The following is a 17,746-nucleotide window of genomic DNA, read 5'->3' on the forward strand; positions in this document are numbered from 1 at the left end:
GAAACGCAAAAAGCGCCCCAGGTTGAAATCTGCAGTTGGATATTTTTGGCTCTCACGCCAGGAGATGTATCGTTTCCAGATATGGTGGTAATGCTTCGATGTGACAGCCTTCTTGGCTTGAATCCTGGCGGTAATAACCTTACCCGGAATCTCCTTCTCAGCTAGAAGGTTCCGCTCAACCGCCATGCTGTTAAACGAAGCTGCCATAAGTCTGGGTAGACAAACGGCCCTTGCTGAATTAGATCCTCCCTTAGTGGCAGGGGTCCTCTATTGCCATGGCCAGCAGATCCGTGTACCAAACCTTTCGAGGCCAGTCGAGGGCGATGAGAATTGCCTGAACTCCCTATCTTCTGATTCTTTTTAGAACCCTGGGGCGCAACGGAAATGGAGGAAACAGGTACACCAGACTATAAACCCATGGTGTTGTCAGAGCGTCCACTGCCGCTGCCAGAGGGTCCCTCGTTCTGGAACAATAGCACTGAAGCTTGTTGTTTACACAAGAGGCCATCAGATTGATCTGCGGACAGCCCCACAGATCTGTTATTTGTCTAAATACCTGCAGATGGAGACCCCAATCACCTGGTTGTAGGTCATGACGACTGAGGAAGTCCGCCTCCCAGTTGTCCACTTCCGAAATGAAGATGGCCGAGACTGCCCTTGCATTCTTTTCCACCCAGAGAAGTATCCTGGAAACCTCCGGCATGCAGGCCCTGCTATTTGTTCCTCCCTGTCGATTGACATACAGTATGCCACAGCCGCTGCATTGTCCGACTGGACCTGAATGGCTTGACCTTGAAGCAGAGTTGATGCCTGCAGCAGAGCATTGTATATTGCTCTGAGTTCCAGTATGTTTATAGGAAGGCAGGCTTCGAGGCTTGACCACCGGCCCTGAAACTGTGCCCCTTGGATGACAGCTCCCCAGCCCCGAAGGCTCGCGTCTGTGGTCAAGAGAATCCAATCCTGGATCCCGAAGCTCCGCCCCTCCACGAGGTTGGAGGGTTGCAACCACCACAGGAGAGAAATTTTGGCCCGTGGTGAGAGACGCATTACCTGGTGCATTTTCAGATGCAAACCCAACAATTTCTTCAGGAGATCCAGTTGGAATGTCCTCGCATGTAATCTGCTGAATTGAATGGCTGCAGAACCGCCCAAACCAGCTCTTGAAGTGCCTTTGCCTTGTCCGCTGGAAGGCAGACCTTCTGAGCCACCGAGTCCATGATCATTCCGAGGAACTGGAGATGCTGGGTCATCTCGAGGTGGGAGTTTTGAAAGTTCAGAATCCAACCGTGGTGTGACAACAGGGATGTCGTGCAGCAGATGCTGTCCAGCAGTAGTTCCTTTGATCTTGCTTTTTTATCAGCAGATCGTCCAGGTAGGGAACAATGTTCACACTCTGAATCCTGAGTTGGAACATTATTTACGCCATCACTTTAGTGAAGACACTCGGGCCGTGGATAAGTCGAAGGGCAGCACCTGGAACTGGTAGGGTTCCTCCGGTAGAGCAAACCTGAGGTAGGCCTGATGAGGCGGCCACATCGGAATATGGAGGTACGCGTCCTTTATGTCCAGAAAGACCAAGAACTCCCCCTCCTCCAGACCTGAGATCACTGCCCTCAGAGACTCCATTTTGAACCAAAAAACCTGCACATATGGGTCTAACGATTTGAGGTTCAAAATGGGCCTCACTGAACCGACGGTAATCCCGATTTGAAAAACCTGTGAGGCGGAGAACTTTCGAACTCCAGTTTGTAGCCCTGGGAGATCAGGTCCTTTACCCAGGCATCCTGGCAGGAGCTGTTCCAAATGGGGCTGAATAATCTTAGATGAGCTCCCACCCTGAGATCCCCCAGGAGTGGAGGGACACCATCATGCTGAGGGTTTTGAGGAGACAGAGCTGACGCCCTGGTCCTGAGACCCTGTGGTGGCAGGCTTACGCAATTTACCTCTGGAGCCTCATGCCGCATTTGAGGCACCTCTGGCCTTACCCTTAAAGAGCGCTGTCCGAAAGGACTACAGTGAAGGCCCAGTGTAGCCGGTGGAGCTGCAGAGGGGAGGTACATGGACTTTCCTGCGGTAGCCTTAGAAATCCAAGTGTCCAACTCACCTCCAAACAGCCAATCTCCTGTGACGGGCAAGGCTTCCACACACTGCTTAGGATCTGCGTCCGCCACCCACTGGCCACAGCGCTCTGTGTGCAGAAACCGCCATGGTAGAGGTACGGACATTTATAATGCCAATTCCTTTGATTGTATCACAGAGGAAATAAGCAGAATCCTGGATGTGCTGAACTAGCATCCCCATTTCAGCCAGACACTTATTCCCAGTGAGGCCCTCCTGAAGGTTACCAGCCCAAGTATGTATGGTGTGAGTCACCCAATAACCTGCAATAACAGGCCTTTGTGAGGCCCCTGCTGCAACAAAAAATAAGATTTTACTTACCGGTAAATCTATTTCTCGTAGTCCGTAGAGGATGCTGGGGACTCCGTAAGGACCATGGGATAGACGGGCTCTGCAGGAGACATGGGCACTTTAAGAAAGAATTTAGTTCCTGGTGTGCACTGGCTCCTCCCTCTATGCCCCTCCTCCAGACCTCAGTTAGAGAAACTGTGCCCAGAGGAGATGGACAGTACAAGGAAAGGATTTTGTTAATCCAAGGGCAAGATTCATACCAGCCACACCAACCACACCGTATAACTTGTGATAACTACCCAGTTAACAGTATGAAAACAACATATCATCAGTGCAAGACCGATGCAACTATAACGTAACCCTTATTGAAGCAATAACTATATACAAGTATTGCAGAAGAAGTCCGCACTTAGGACGGGCGCCCAGCATCCTCTATGGACTACGAGAAATAGATTTACCGGTAAGTAAAATCTTATTTTCTCTAATGTCCTAGAGGATGCTGGGGACTCCGTAAGGACCATGGGGATTATACCAAAGCTCCCAAACGGGCGGGAGAGTGCGGATGACTCTGCAGCACCGATTGAGCAAACATGAGGTCCTCCTCAGCCAGGGTATCAAACCTATAGAATTTTGCAAAAGTGTTTGAACCCGACGAAGTAGCAGCTCGACACAGCTGTAGTGCCGAGACCCCCCGGGCAGCCGCCCAAGAAGAGCCCACCTTCCTAGTGGAATGGGCCTTGACCGATTTTGGTAACGGCAATCCAGCCGTAGAAAGCGCTTGCTGAATCGTGTTACAAATCCAGCGAGCAATAGTTTGCTTTGAAGCAGGGGCACCAATCTTGTTGGATGCATACAGGACAAACAGCGCTTCAGTTTTCCTGACTCTTGCCGTTCTGGCCACGTAAATTTTCAAAGCCCTGACCACATCAAGTAACTCGGAATCCTCCAAGTCACATGTAGCCACAGGCACCACAATAGGTTGGTTCATATGAAAAGATGATACCACTTTCGGCAGAAATTGTGAACGGGTCCGCAATTCTGCTCTATCCATATGGAAAACCAGATAGGGGCTTTTATGTGACAAAGCCGCTAATTCTGACACACGTCTAGCCGAAGCCAAGGCTAATAACATGACCACCTTCCACGTGAGATATTTTAACTCCGCCGTTTTAAGTGGTTCAAACCAGTGTGACTTTAGGAAACTTAACACCACGTGAAGATCCCAAGGTGCCACCGGAGGCACAAAAGGAGGCTGAATACGCAGCACTCCTTTTACAAACGTCTGAACTTCTGGTAGAGAAGCCAACTCTTTTTGAAAGAAAATGGATAGGGCCGAAATCTGAACCTTAATGGAGCCTAAGTTTTAGGCCCAAATTCACTCCAGTTTGTAGGAAGTGAAGGAAACGGCCCAGATGGAATTCTTCCGTAGGAGCATTCCTGGCCTCACACCAAGAAACATATTTTCGCCATATACGGTGATAATGTTAAGATGTCACGTCCTTCCTAGCCTTTATCAGCGTAGGAATGACCTCATCCGGAATGCCTTTTTCCGCTAGGATCCGGCGTTCAACCGCCATGCCGTCAAACGCAGCCACGGTAAGTCTTGGAACAGACATGAGCCCTGTTGCAACAGGTCCTGCCTTAGAGGAAGAGGCCATGGATTTTCTGTAAGCATTTCCTGCAGATCCGGATACCAGAACCTTCGTGGCCAATCTGGAACAATGAGGATTGTTCTCACTCCTCCTTTTTCTTATTATTCTCAACCCTTGGGTATGAGAGGAAGAGGAGGAAATACATAGACTGACTGGAACACCCACGATGTCACTAGGGCGTCTACCGCTACTGCCTGAGGGTCTCTTGACCAGGCGCAATAACTCTGCAGCTTTTTGTTGAGGCGGGACGCCATCCTGTCTATCTGTGGCAGTCCCCACCGAACTGCAATCTGTGCGAAGACTTCCTGATGAAGTCTCCACTCTCCAGGACGTATGTCTGGTGAGGAAGTCTGCTTCCCAGTTGTTCACTTCCGGAATGAACACTGTTGACAGTGCTCTTACATGATTCTCCGCCCAGCGAAGAATTCTGGTGGCTTTCGCCATCGCCACTCTGCTCCTTGTGCCGCCTTGGCGGTTTACATGAGCTACTGCGGTGACGTTGTCTGACTGGATCAGAACCGGTTGGTCGCGAAGAAAAGTCTCCGCTTGACATAGGGCGTTGTATATGGCCCTTAGTTCCAATATGTTAATGTGAAGACAAGTCTCTTGAATTGACCAAAGACCTTGGAAATTTCTTCCCTGTGTGACTGCTCCCCAGCCTCAGAGGCTCGCGTCCGTGGTCACCAGGATCTAGTCCTGAATGCCGAATCTGCGGCCCTTTAGAAGGTGAGCACTCTGCAGCCACCACAGGAGAGATACCCTGGCCCTGGGGGATAGGGTGATTAACTGATGAATCTGTAGATGTGACCCGGACCACTTGTTCAGTAGGTCCCATTGGAAAGTCCTCGCATGGAACCTGCTGAAGGGAATGTTTTTCCCAGGACTCGAGTGCAGTGATGCACTGACACCTGTTTTGGTTTCAATAGGTCCCTGACTAGAGTCACGAGTTCCTGGGCCTTCTCTATCTGAAGGTAAACCCATTTCTGGTCTGTATCCAGAATCATACCCATGAAGGGCAGACGAGTTATAGGAACCAACTGTGACCTCGGGAAATTGAGAATCCAGCCGTGTTGCTGTGACACCTTCAGCGAAAGTGACACGCTGTTCAACAACTGCTCTTTTGATCTCGCCCTTATTAGGAGATCGTCCAAGTATGGGACAACTGTGACTCCTTGCTTGCGTAGGAGCACCATTATTTCCGCCAATTACCCTGAAATTGGCCATGACAATCCTGTACCGCAATTGTCAGGTACGCCTGATGGGGTGGATAAATGGGAACATGAAGGTATGCAGCCTTTATGTTTAGATACCCCATCAAATCCCCCCCTTCCAGGCTGGCGATGATCGCTCTGGGCGATTCCACTTTAAATGTGAACCTTTTCCCGTATAGGTTCAGAGATTTTAATTTTAAAAATAGGTCTGACTGAACCGTACGGTTTCGGGACTACAGCCAAGGTTGAGTCATATTGCCTTCCTTGTTGCAGGTGGGGCACCTTGAGCACCACCTGTTGGAGATACAATGTGTGAATTGTATTTAATATTATTTCCCTTCCTGGGGGAGAAGCCGTTAGGTACGATAAGGAAAAACCGGCGAGGAGGCACCTTTCGAATTCCAGCTTGTAACCCTGAGAAACAATTTTTTATTGCCCCGGGAACCACCTGTGAGTGAACTCAGATGTGGCTGAAGAGTCGAAGACGTGCTCCCACTGGGGCGGACTCCCTTAGTGGAGCTCCAGCGTCATGCATTGGATGTAGTAGAGGCCGGGGAGGACTTCTGTTCCTGGGAACTAGCTGTGCCCTGTACCCTTACCTCTGGTAAGAAAGGACGCTCCTCGTACTGTCTTGTTATTCTGCGACCGAAAGGACTGCATTTGATAATGTCGTGCTTTCTTAGGCTGTGAGGGATTATAAGGCAAAAGATCAGAATTACCAGCTATAGCTGTGGAGACCAGGTCCGAGAGCCCTTCTCTACACAATTCCTCAGCCTTGTAAGGTAAACCTTCCATATGCCTCTTTTAGTCGGCATCACCTGTCCATTGCATGTTCCACAGGACACTTATAGCAGAAATCGACATAGCGTTGACTCTAGAACCCAGTAGACTAATGTCTCTTTGGGCATGTTTTATATATATATATATATATATATATATATATATATATATATAAGACAGCATCTTTTATATATATATATATATATATATAGAACCCCGTGCAGAGTGGCACTCATAGGACTTCAGTCAATAAACAGAGGACACAGCGGTCACAAGTTTGGTCTAATCGACGTTTCGATAATTTAATATCGTCTTCAGGATAACCAGAATGAATACAAAACAACGTTTAAATACCTAGTCACCACCCCCAGTGTGTCCACGCCATCGCTGCGGGCGCCGGGTCCTCGGACAACAGCAGACTGCGTCGCGCACTTCCTGTGCGCCCGGACGCTCGAGCGGTTGCCTGGAAACCAAAACCAACATGTGACATAAACAAACAGTGTAGAGCATAGCAGGAGCGTACAGGTCCGTTAAAAACACAAGACTGGGGACATATACCTGGGCCTTCAATCCTGGCCAGAGAAGGGACTACAAACCCCGCCAGAGACGCTTCAGAAGATTTGCTGGGGACACGGAGACTTCGAGTGGTGGCCAGTCGTCTCAGAGCGAGACAGAGACCACAGGCAGGCCCAATGCTGGCAAGCCCCCTTTAGGGGTAAGCACACGCGCTCAGCGAGAGGCTACAGGGGACCTTTTACCAGACGAGGAGGACAATGGCGGAGGGTCTTCAAAGCACAAAAACAAGACCGTAAAGAAGAAAAAAAAATTATCTTCAATCTGTCCAGTAGAGACCTTTCACTAGATGAGGAGAGACTCCTAAACAAAGGATTGTCCTTTATACCATCTTCCTCATTTAATGATTTCCAATGGAAGCTTGATTCCTATCGATTTAATAGGAAACTCAGGCTACGTGAACGTTTTGACCCTACCGCATCGACCTCTTCCACAGTTGCCAACCCTCTACAAAAAATTAAAGGTGCCTCGAACTTTGACCTCATTAGCATGAACCCCTCACTTCGGTGCTTTAACCGGTCTTTGGACCAGGAGGTCAAAGGTCTAGTCCGTTCCCTAAAACCAGGCAGATCCAACATGTCCAAAAGTGACTGGGACATCCTACACAACCTGAGTAAAGACAATAGTATTGTCATCCGCCCTGCCGATAAGGGGGACGGGATTGTCTTGCAAGACTTACAGAAATATAAGGATGAAATCTACAGACAGCTTGAGGACAGCTCTGTCTATCTGGAAATACCAGTAGATCCAACAGTGAGATTTAATCTGGAACTCAAAGGGGTGTTGGATGAGGCAGTGGTACAGGGGGTCATTAACCGGAACACGAGGGACGCTCTGATACAGGAGAACCCGGTGGCCCCGGTTCTGTACACACTGCCGAAAATACACAAAAATCCCAAGACCCCACCAGGCCGCCCTATTATATCGGCGAGAGACTCTGTTTATTATAGAATCTCCCAATACCTAGATGTCTACCTTCAGCCAGTAGTACAAGCCCAGAAGATCTACTTAAAGGACACTACCTCTCTGATATTACAACTACAGAAGTTGCCTATACTTCCTGATAATGCTTTTCTTTGTACACTAGATATAGTGAGCCTATATACCAACATCCCCCATTCGGGGGGTCTTGAGGTGGTCTATAGACTTCTGTCATCCAGCATGCTATACTCTGGTCCAGACATCTCCTTTTTCATTAGACTTCTCGAGCTTACTTTGAAGAGAAATTATTTTCTCTTTGACTCCCGGTGGTATGTTCAGCAACAGGGCTGTGCGATGGGGTCCTGTGTGGCCCCAGCCTTCGCAAACACCTATATGTTTGAAGTTGAACGCCAAGCCTTCTTCAGTGATACCAACATAGCGGCCAAAATCCCGTTCTTTGTACGGTATATTGATGATCTGCTTCTGGTTTGGACGGGGACGGAGGCAGAATTTAATAATCTTATGGCAGCCATCAACGCCACTGAGAGTACCATCAAATTCACGTACCAGATGAGCACACAGTCTGTGAATTACCTGGATGTACGAGTCTCCCTGGAGAATGGCAAAATCGGTACTTCACTGTACAAGAAGGCCACTGATCGCAATACGATACTGCATGCGAGCAGTCAACACCCCAGTTCCACCAAGAAGGGTCTTCCGTTTTCACAATTCTTGAGAATACACCGTATATCGGATGACATCGGTAATACCGAGAGGGAGATTGACAATATGATCAAGCAATTTATGATCAGAGGATACAATTACGTGGATCTTGTTAAAGCCAAAGAAAGAGCTCTGGCGATCCCACGGTCGAGAACCCTGATTCCGTCTGTGGACAGGAAAGAACGTCTTGGGGACTGTATTCCGTTTGTGCAACAGTATACCTCAGCCAGTCCACGTATAGCGAAGGCAGTCAAAAAGTTGTGGCCTGTGGTGACAGCAGATCCTGAGTTGACTATGCTAAAGAATACCAAAGTGTTGGCCAGTTACACTAGAAACAGGAATTTAAAAGATTGGCTTGTTAAAAATGATGTTTCTAGTGCTAAGAATAGTGGGCCCAGCACCTTCCTTACTAGAAAAGCAGGATGTTACCGATGTACCGGCTGTACAACATGTAGTTTCATGGAGTACGGTGATTTCTTCGCCCACCCACATTCTGGGGAACGGATCGCTATACGCCATGTACTGTCATGTAACAGCACTCACGTGATTTATATCATTCGATGTCCTTGTGGTCTCCTCTATGTGGGGAAGACCACAAGGATGTTTAAGGAGCGCATGGCACTCCACAGATCGGCCATAAGACATGCCCTGGAGGGGGGTAAGAGTGGATCTAATCAACCAGTTGCCAGGCATTTTAAATTGTTAGGTCATGGCCTGTCCACATTGCGGTATAAAATCATTGATACTGAACCAAAACGCCTCAGGGGGGGTGATAGGGGTAAGGCCCTGCTACAGAGAGAAGCAAGGTGGATACACCGCCTGAATACGATTACCCCCAAAGGGTTAAATGAGAACCTCCCTCTGAATTGTTTTCTGTGAATCTATATGTATCTATAATATCATGCTCCCCTTGCGCTTAGGTGGTCTGTACAGCAATATGATGTTTCTGTAATACATAACTCCCTTCTATTTTTTTTTTTTGGGGGGGGGGAATCAGCTGATTGTTATCTTTCATTTTTGGCAGCTAGGTGACTTATACATGGGGTACGTTATGTCAGTGCCCTGGAACTAGCATTTAGGATATCCGGAATCCTTGTGTCCCGTTTGGCCCAATTATATATGCTTGTATTAATATCCATGACAACAATGTCTTTAATGTGTATAGACTTAGTTATGATTGTGCTGTCCCCAGTCTTGTGTTTTTAACGGACCTGTACGCTCCTGCTATGCTCTACACTGTTGTTTATGTCACATGTTGGTTTTGGTTTCCAGGCAACCGCTCGAGCGTCCGGGCGCACAGGAAGTGCGCGACGCAGTCTGCTGTCGTCCGAGGACCCGGCGCCCGCAGCGATGGCGTGGACACACTGGGGGTGGTGAGTAGGTATTTAAACGTTGTTTTGTATTCATTCTGGTTATCCTGAAGACGATATTAAATTATTGAAACGTCGATTAGACCAAACTTGTGACCGCTGTGTCCTCTGTTTATTGACTGAAGTCCTATGAGTGCCACTCTGTACGGGGTTCTATATGGTCCATTGATCATTTGAGGAGGCACAGGGGCAGTTATATTGCGGGAATGAGAGTGCCGGTCCCCACATCATTATATATATATATATATATATATATATATATATATATATATATACTAGGGTCAATACCATGGTATCCTTATCTATGGTTTCAATCTCCGCTGATAAGGTATCTGTCCACATTGCTACAGCGCTATAAACCCATGCCGACACAATCGCCGGTCTGAGTAGTGTACCAGAATGTGTGTAAATGGACTTCAAAGTACTTTTACTGCAAGCTATCTGCAGGATCCCTGAGGATAGCTGTTAAGTCAGCGCTACCTTTTGGGTAAACGTGACAAAGCTTTGTCCACCCTAGGGGAAGATTCCCATCGTATCCTGGCCCTAGCAGGGAAAGGATATGAAATGAGAATTCTTTGTGGGAATCTGCAGTCTCTTGTCTGGAGATTCCCGCTCTTTTCTTCATGAGAGGAGGGAAATTTACCTCAGCTTTCTTCCCCTTAAACATGTGTACCCTCATGTCAGGGACAGATGAGTCATCAGTGATATGCAAAACATCTTTTATTACAATAATCATATATTGAATACTTTTCTGCCAGTTTTGGCTGTAACTTTGCATTATCGTAGTCGACACTGGAGTCAGACTCCGTGTCGATATCAGTGTCTATTATTTTGGATAGTGAGCATTGAGAGACTCTGAAGGTCTCTGCGACATAGGGACAGACCTGTGTAGATTCACTGTCTGTTCTCTAATCTTTTGTGCAATAAATTTACCTCAGCACTTTATTTCACATATCCAATCAGGTGTCGGCGTTGTCGACGGAGACACCACTCACACACACATTTGCTCCATCTCCTCCTTAGGAGAGCCTTTTACCTCAGACATGTCGACACACACGTACCGACACACCACACACTCAGGGAATGCTCATCTGAATATAATTCCCCCACAAGGCCCTTTGGAGAGACAGAGAGAGAGTATGCCAGCACGCACCCACCCCAGCGCTATATGACCCAGGAAAAAACACAGCAATTTAATGTTTACCCAGTAGCGCTGTTATTATCTGCGCCGAATTATGTGCCCCCCCTCTTCTTTAAAACCCTCTCTTCTACCATGGTATAAGCAGGGGAGAGTCCGGGGAGCTTCCTCTCAGCGGTGTTGTGGAGAAAATCATGGCGCTGGTGAGTGCTGAGGGAGAAGCCCCGCCCCCTCGACGTCGGGCTTCTGTCCCGCTAAAAGTGTAAAATTGGCGGGGGCTCATGCATATATACAGTGTCCAGCTGTATATATGCTCCTTTTGCCAAATAAGAGGTTTATATTGCTGCCCAGGGCGCCCCCCTGCGCCCTGCACCCTTACAGTGACCGGAGTATGTGAGGTGTGTGGGAGCAATGGCTACCTCAGTGAAGATCATGAAGTCTTCTGCCGCCTCTGAAGTCTTCTTTTCTTCTCATACTCACCCGGCTTCTATATTCCGGCTCTGCGAGGGGGACGGCGGCGCGGCTCCAGGACGGACGGCGAGGGTGAGATCCTGCGTACCAAGCCCTCTGGAGCTAATGGTGTCCAGTAGCCTAAGAAGCAGGACCTAGCTTCAGAGAGTAGGGCTGCTTCTCTCCCCTCAGTCCCAAGATGCAGGGAGTCTGTTGACAGCAGAGCTCCCTGAAAATAAAAAACCTAACAAAATACTTTCTATCAGTAAACTCAGGAAAGCTCACTGAAAAGCACCCAGCTCGTCTGGGCACAGTATCAAACTGAGGTCTGGAGGAGGGGCATAGAGGGAGGAGCCAGTGCACACCAGGAACTAAATTCTTTCTTAAAGTGCCCATGTCTCCTGCGGAGCCCGTCTATCCCATGGTCCTTACGGAGTCCCCAGCATCCTCTAGGACGTTAGAGAAATAGATTTAAAAGTTCTTTCTATTCTCCTGTCCGCAGGTTCATTTAAGGCAGTGGCCCTTGGAACCGGTAGAACGGTCTTTTCAGACAGGCGTGATACTGGAGCGTCAACAGCAGGGAGAGTTTCCCAGACCTTCCGCCCCTCATGGGCAAAAGGAAAGGCTGCAACCCATTTCTTTGACACCTGGAATTTCGTGTCAGGAGTAGCCCATGGCTCTTGAACAGATCATCCAGTTCCTTTGAATCAGGAAATGTGACCAGCACCTTTTTCTGTGCAGAGAAAAATGATTGCTGAACATCAGCCTGATTCCCAGGGATATGTAGGACATCCCTTATAGCCAGTATAAGTGACTCTACACCTTGCGCAGGAGAGGAATCTCCCAACTCAGTAGTAGATTCCATCTCCTCCCCCTCTTCTACCTCTGGCACCATCTCCTCGGAGTCAGAGAGGATGTCAGGTAACCCTCTTTTTTGGGGTAACGGATTAGATAGAGGAGATACACGTATGCCTTCGGTCCTATCTTAAGTCACAGCAGCAATAGATTGTTGTAACTGCTGCCCAGCCTAGTATGTGTGGAGAGACTCAGAGAGGAAGGACCAGCACACAGCCTGAAACTAACAATGCAGAAGTTAGAAGAGATGCAATTTGTATGTATAGTGTGTGAGGAGCCTAATGCAAGGGTCCCACAGCGGGCTCTCCCCTTTAACTACACCTATGTGCCAGTGTCTGGTTGTAGAGTATCCTCTGGAGGAGCTGGCTGTTCTGCTGCAACGCTGAGAGTGCAGGAAATGGCGCCAGGACGCCGCTGGTCCTGCTCTGAGTTAGCCCCGCCCCCTGTAATGGCACTGGAGCTACATGTATATTTATACTTGCAAAGCCCCAAAATTGTGTAAAAAGAGGTCCCACCAACTATTTACACCACCGCTGCCAGTCTGCGTGGGGGCTATGGGATCACCCCAGAGGGAGATCATATGCCCACCCTGTGTCCGCCCCAATAACCGGGGCGACCCCACTAGCGGGACCCCTGGCACCACTCTTCTGTCTTTAGGCTATGTGCTGGGGGTGTGCGGCGTGCTGCGGGTGTGTGCACGAGAGCGCAGTGCCTGCGGTACACTCGCCCCCAGGACCATTGTCCTGTCAACTGGATCCGACTCAGCACCTCCAGGAGGCCGGTGTCAGTGTCCCCCCAGCGTCCCTCTGTGCAGGTAGGCTGTTGCCCAACAGCATACCTGAAAATAATAAACACTGAAAATAAGCTGAAGAAAAATCCTCTGGAGCTCCAGTGTGTGCATCCTCTCCTGAAGGAACATTTTTCTAAACTGAGCTGTGGGGGACAGCATAGATGGGAGGAGCCAGCACACCCTGTTTGAAGAAACTGAAAGTGCACCGGCTCCTTTGGACCCCATCTATACCCCATCGTACCAAGTATCCTCAGTATCCCTTATGGATGATACAGAAACCCCAACTAACACAACACACTCACCTGTCCTGTGCTCTCCTGGGCTCCTAGTAGTCTCCCTTCCATCTTGTCAGTGAGGAGGGGGCTGCTGGGAGGCTCTGGGGGATCTGGGAGGTGCAAGGGCTGCAGGGAGCCAGCAGCCAGGTAGCTCCTGGGCTGGGGGAATTACTGCAGGGAAGAAGGGGGGTGGGTTCACTCACACACACTGGGGTTCACTTACACACACAGTCAAGCACACTTACACATACTCACACACACTTGCAAACACACACACACACACACACACACACACACACTGGGGTTCACTTACACACACAGTCAAGCACACTTACACATACTCACACACACTTGCAAACACACACACACACACACACACACACACACACACACACACACACACACACACACACACACACACATACACACACACCAAAGATGAATTAAGCTAAATGGAAACTTATAATTGCTTAATTAGTCCACATGGGGGGTGACGCCGAGGTCCCAGAGCAAGTCCCAATGATTTTTCTTAAAAATAAAGATTTTAGGAAAAATCTGACTTGCTCTGGAGGTGCGAGAAAAAAGAAGCAGTGATTTCTATAGAAATTATTGCATCCCATTTTCTGTCCTCTAAATGAATACCAAAACCCAGTGGTGTGGGATTTTTCCCGCCTGCAATTAAATTCCCTCCTAAATGTATATATATATATATATATATATATAAATAAAACCAATTTTATGCTCCGGCACTGGGCACTGCCCCGGCAATGGGGCAGAACCATATGGATAACAACATGGAAAGATGAGGCGGCACTCAGAGTCTTGAAACAGCTAAAACTTGTAATAGTGCATATCAACGTTTCGGGGTCTCCCCCTTCGTCAGGATTAGTGCTTTACAATAAACAATGTGCTTAAATAGAACTTACCCCCCATAGGAACATCCCCTCCAGCGTGTGCCGCTGGCCGCGCCGTCCCAGTGTCCAGCCCGTCATCTCAGGCGTCTCAGCGGAAGTCCTGGAGACGCGTCCATGGCCACGCTGCCTGGCAACAGAGGAGCATGTAAACAAACTTAGTAATACAGTGCCGTGGACATTGCGGATTAAACCAGTTAATGTGACTATTCAATGTTACAAAGTAACTCAGTATCATAAAAACAATATCAGACTTAAAGTGCTCTCATTACTTGATGCCAGGTCAATAATCAAATTGTGCACACATAAAAAAAGCTTTTTTAACATAATATGAACAATGTGAAAAAAATAAAAAAATAAATAGATGAACCAACCTAATGGCTACACCACGAAACATTGTTAACCCACTATATATTCATAAAGAATCACATAGCAATACAAAACTGTCACTGATACCTAGGGCTGATGTTTATGTTATAACAGCTTTCCTATTACATAAACATCAGCCCTAGGTATCAGTGACAGTTTTGTATTGCTATGCGATTCTTTATGAATATATAGTGGGTTAACAATGTTTCGTGGTGTAGCCATTAGGTTGGTTCATCTATTTATTTTTAATTTTTTTCACATTGTTCATATTATGTTAAAAAAGCTTTTTTTGTGTGTGCACAATTTGATTATTGACCTGGCATCAAGTAATGAGAGCACTTTAAGTCTGATATTGTTTTTATGATACTGAGTTACTTTGTAACATTGAATAGTCACATTAACTGGTTTAATCAGCAATGTCCACGGCACTGTATTACTAAGTTTGTTTACATGCTCCTCTGTTGCCAGGCAGCGTGGCCATGTACGCGTCTCCAGGCGCCGGCACCTCACTTCCGCTGAGACGCCTGAGATGACGGGCTGGACGCCGGGACGGCGCGGCCAGCGGCACGCGCTGGAGGGGATGTTCCTATGGGGGGTAAGTTCTATTTAAGCACATTGTTTATTGTAAAGCACTAATCCTGACGAAGGGGGAGACCCCGAAACGTTGATATGCACTATTACAAGTTTTAGCTGTTTCAAGACTCTGAGTGCCGCCTCATCTTTCCATGTTGTTATATATATATATATATATATATATATATATATATATATATATATATAAAAACTGTAAAAATTGGTATAAAGATGCATAAAAAAAAAGGTGACACTCAAAACCAAAAGTGCTTCGCCTTCACTTCCATTATTGAGACATTGGGAGTAGTCTTTAGAGATGGTTTTAAAATGTTGTTTCTACATTAGTAATGTGCAAGGGTATACTTGTACCCTATAAAGTGGATGTAGGGACTTTCTCCAGATTTGCATTCCAAGGCTTTCTGTATTCCTAGCTGTGGAACGCATCTGTAATGCTGGTGAACGCATCTGGAACATACTGCGTTCCGTAGGAAGTGACATTGACTTCCAGTAATGGCTCTGTAGGAGATGGTGTAAATGTCACGGAAATTCAGCATGCACTAGATGGTTCCTGGTGCTTTATAGGCCTGTGGGGGATACTTAAAACTGAGGCACGGAAATTTGCTATGTATGGACAGCACTGACACTGTAGTCTGATCCCAGTTTTATATTTAAAGTAATACTACAAGACAAAGAACATAATGATTATAATGAATTTGCTAAAGTGTAATCCTAGTTGTGCAGTACTTAATAGTACATAACATTAATAATCAGGCTATAAGTCATAAAAGAGAATGATGAAAATGGAGTATTCAATAGCAAAATAACTAAAATAAAATTTGCTGGTTATCATGAGAGACACATAGGGGGATATTCAATTGAAGTCGGAAACTGCTGTCTTGTCGGAAAGATGTCAGTTTCTGACTTTTTTTAGGTCGGAAGGGGTTCCGACCTATTAAAAACATGTGGATCGGAGGATTAGCCATGGATCCACGTGTTTTGTCTGATTCCGCGGGCAAATGATGATTGGATGATAGGAGTCACCCATGTAACGTGCTTTTTTCCCTTTTGCCATCAGACATTATAGGTGTTTAGGATGTCGAACTAGCAGGTTGAGGAATAACCTTTTTCCCTCTGTGATTGTTGGCTTGAATTCTCAGCTTTGCTAATTTTATTTATTCATTGGTGTTTTTTTATATGACATGAGAGAACTGTATGTAATTTCGCTATACATGTTTCATGTTGTAGTGACAATAAATTATTCTTATCTTATCTTAAATCCGACAGGTTTTGGCCCCAGTTCCGACAATGTCAATCCGACTTGTCGGATTTGGTCGCCCATTGAATACTGAGATGTCGTATCTTTTCCGTTGGAAAGGATACGACATTTATTGTAAAAACATTAAGTGTAAAAACTCATTATTCAATCAAAATTAATCCATCATAAAATTGTGTAAAACTGTTGAAATATGGACAGATAATAAAAACAGAACAAGTGGGTACTGGAATCCTCATGACCACAACGAATCTCTAAAATGGAGTAAAAATAGGATTTTGGTACTTACCAGGTAAATCCTTTTCTTTGAATCCATAGGGGGCACTGGAGTACTCTTGGGATATGGACGGGCGTAGCCGAACAAAGGCACTGAATATTCAAATTTAGGACTCTCCCCCCCCTCCATATCCCCAAGTACCTCAGTGTACTTTGCCAGTGTTTTTTACTGAGCGAACAGGATATAGAGAGGTTGACAATGGAGAATCCCTATAACATAACGGACAACCACAAAGTTGATCCGTAACCTTATTGTCAACTAAACAGTTGACACCTTAACCGATAGAACTTTATAATTTGAGCCAATTGGTGAAAATGTGTTACCCTAAGCTCCTTCGAGCTTAATACCATCCAAGTTAAATTTGTTCACTAAGCTCCCTTGAGCTTACAACAACCCAGGTAAAACTGCTCTGGGTGGGCGTCCAGTGCCCCCTATGGATTCAAAGAAAAGGATTTACCTGGTAAGTACCAAAATCCTATTTTCTTTATCATCCACTAGGGGTCACTGGAGTACTCTTGGGACGTACCAAAGCTTCCCTCGTGGGCGGGAGAGCTGTTTGATACTTGTAACAGTAGGCAGCCAAAGCTAAATGCTGATGGCGCCACCATTCATAACGTGTAAACGTGCACAAACGTGGTGCACTAAAGGCTATGTAGCCGCGTCGTAGACGCTCCACGACCCGCTGGGTGTGACATTCCCACAGAACCTGTGGGATGCTATTACTGACGTAGGCGATTGTAACTTAGCCTTAAAGTAAGCCTGACTTGTAGTCATTATTATCCAACCGGATAAAATCTGCTGAGAAACTGGCTAACCCCAGTTTGCAGTATCATATAGAACAAACAACGTATTCATATCACGTACTACATATATAAACGCGTAACGCGTGTACCACATTCAGAATTTTAGAATGTGCTGTCCCCACAGGAACCACTATTGGTATATTGATGTGAAGAATACGAAAGCGGATTTCGTCGGAAGATCTGCTTTGTAATGAGAAAACTCAAATACGGTGGCTTGGAATACAAGGCACCCAAATATGAAAACAAAATCCTTGCCGAAGCACCCTTGGCGAAGCCAAGGCTAGAAGAAAAATGTTTTCCAAAGTGAGAACTTAATACCCATTTGTTGTAAGGGTTCAAATATATGAAACTTAATTCCCATTTGTTGAAAGGATTCCAAAATATGAAAACTAA

The 17,746-nt window shown here is 46.7% G+C and overlaps 1 protein-coding gene across 1 annotated transcript in view; it reads right to left on the reverse strand.

Moving 5' to 3' along the window:
- ZMYND12 (zinc finger MYND-type containing 12) overlaps positions 1-17,746 on the reverse strand; it is a 253,049-nt gene that overhangs the window by 21,416 nt on the left and 213,887 nt on the right. The gene's annotated exons all lie outside the window — the stretch shown is intronic.

This window comes from Pseudophryne corroboree, chromosome 10 (assembly GCF_028390025.1).
Source record: "Pseudophryne corroboree isolate aPseCor3 chromosome 10, aPseCor3.hap2, whole genome shotgun sequence".
Taxonomy (NCBI): domain Eukaryota; kingdom Metazoa; phylum Chordata; class Amphibia; order Anura; family Myobatrachidae; genus Pseudophryne; species Pseudophryne corroboree.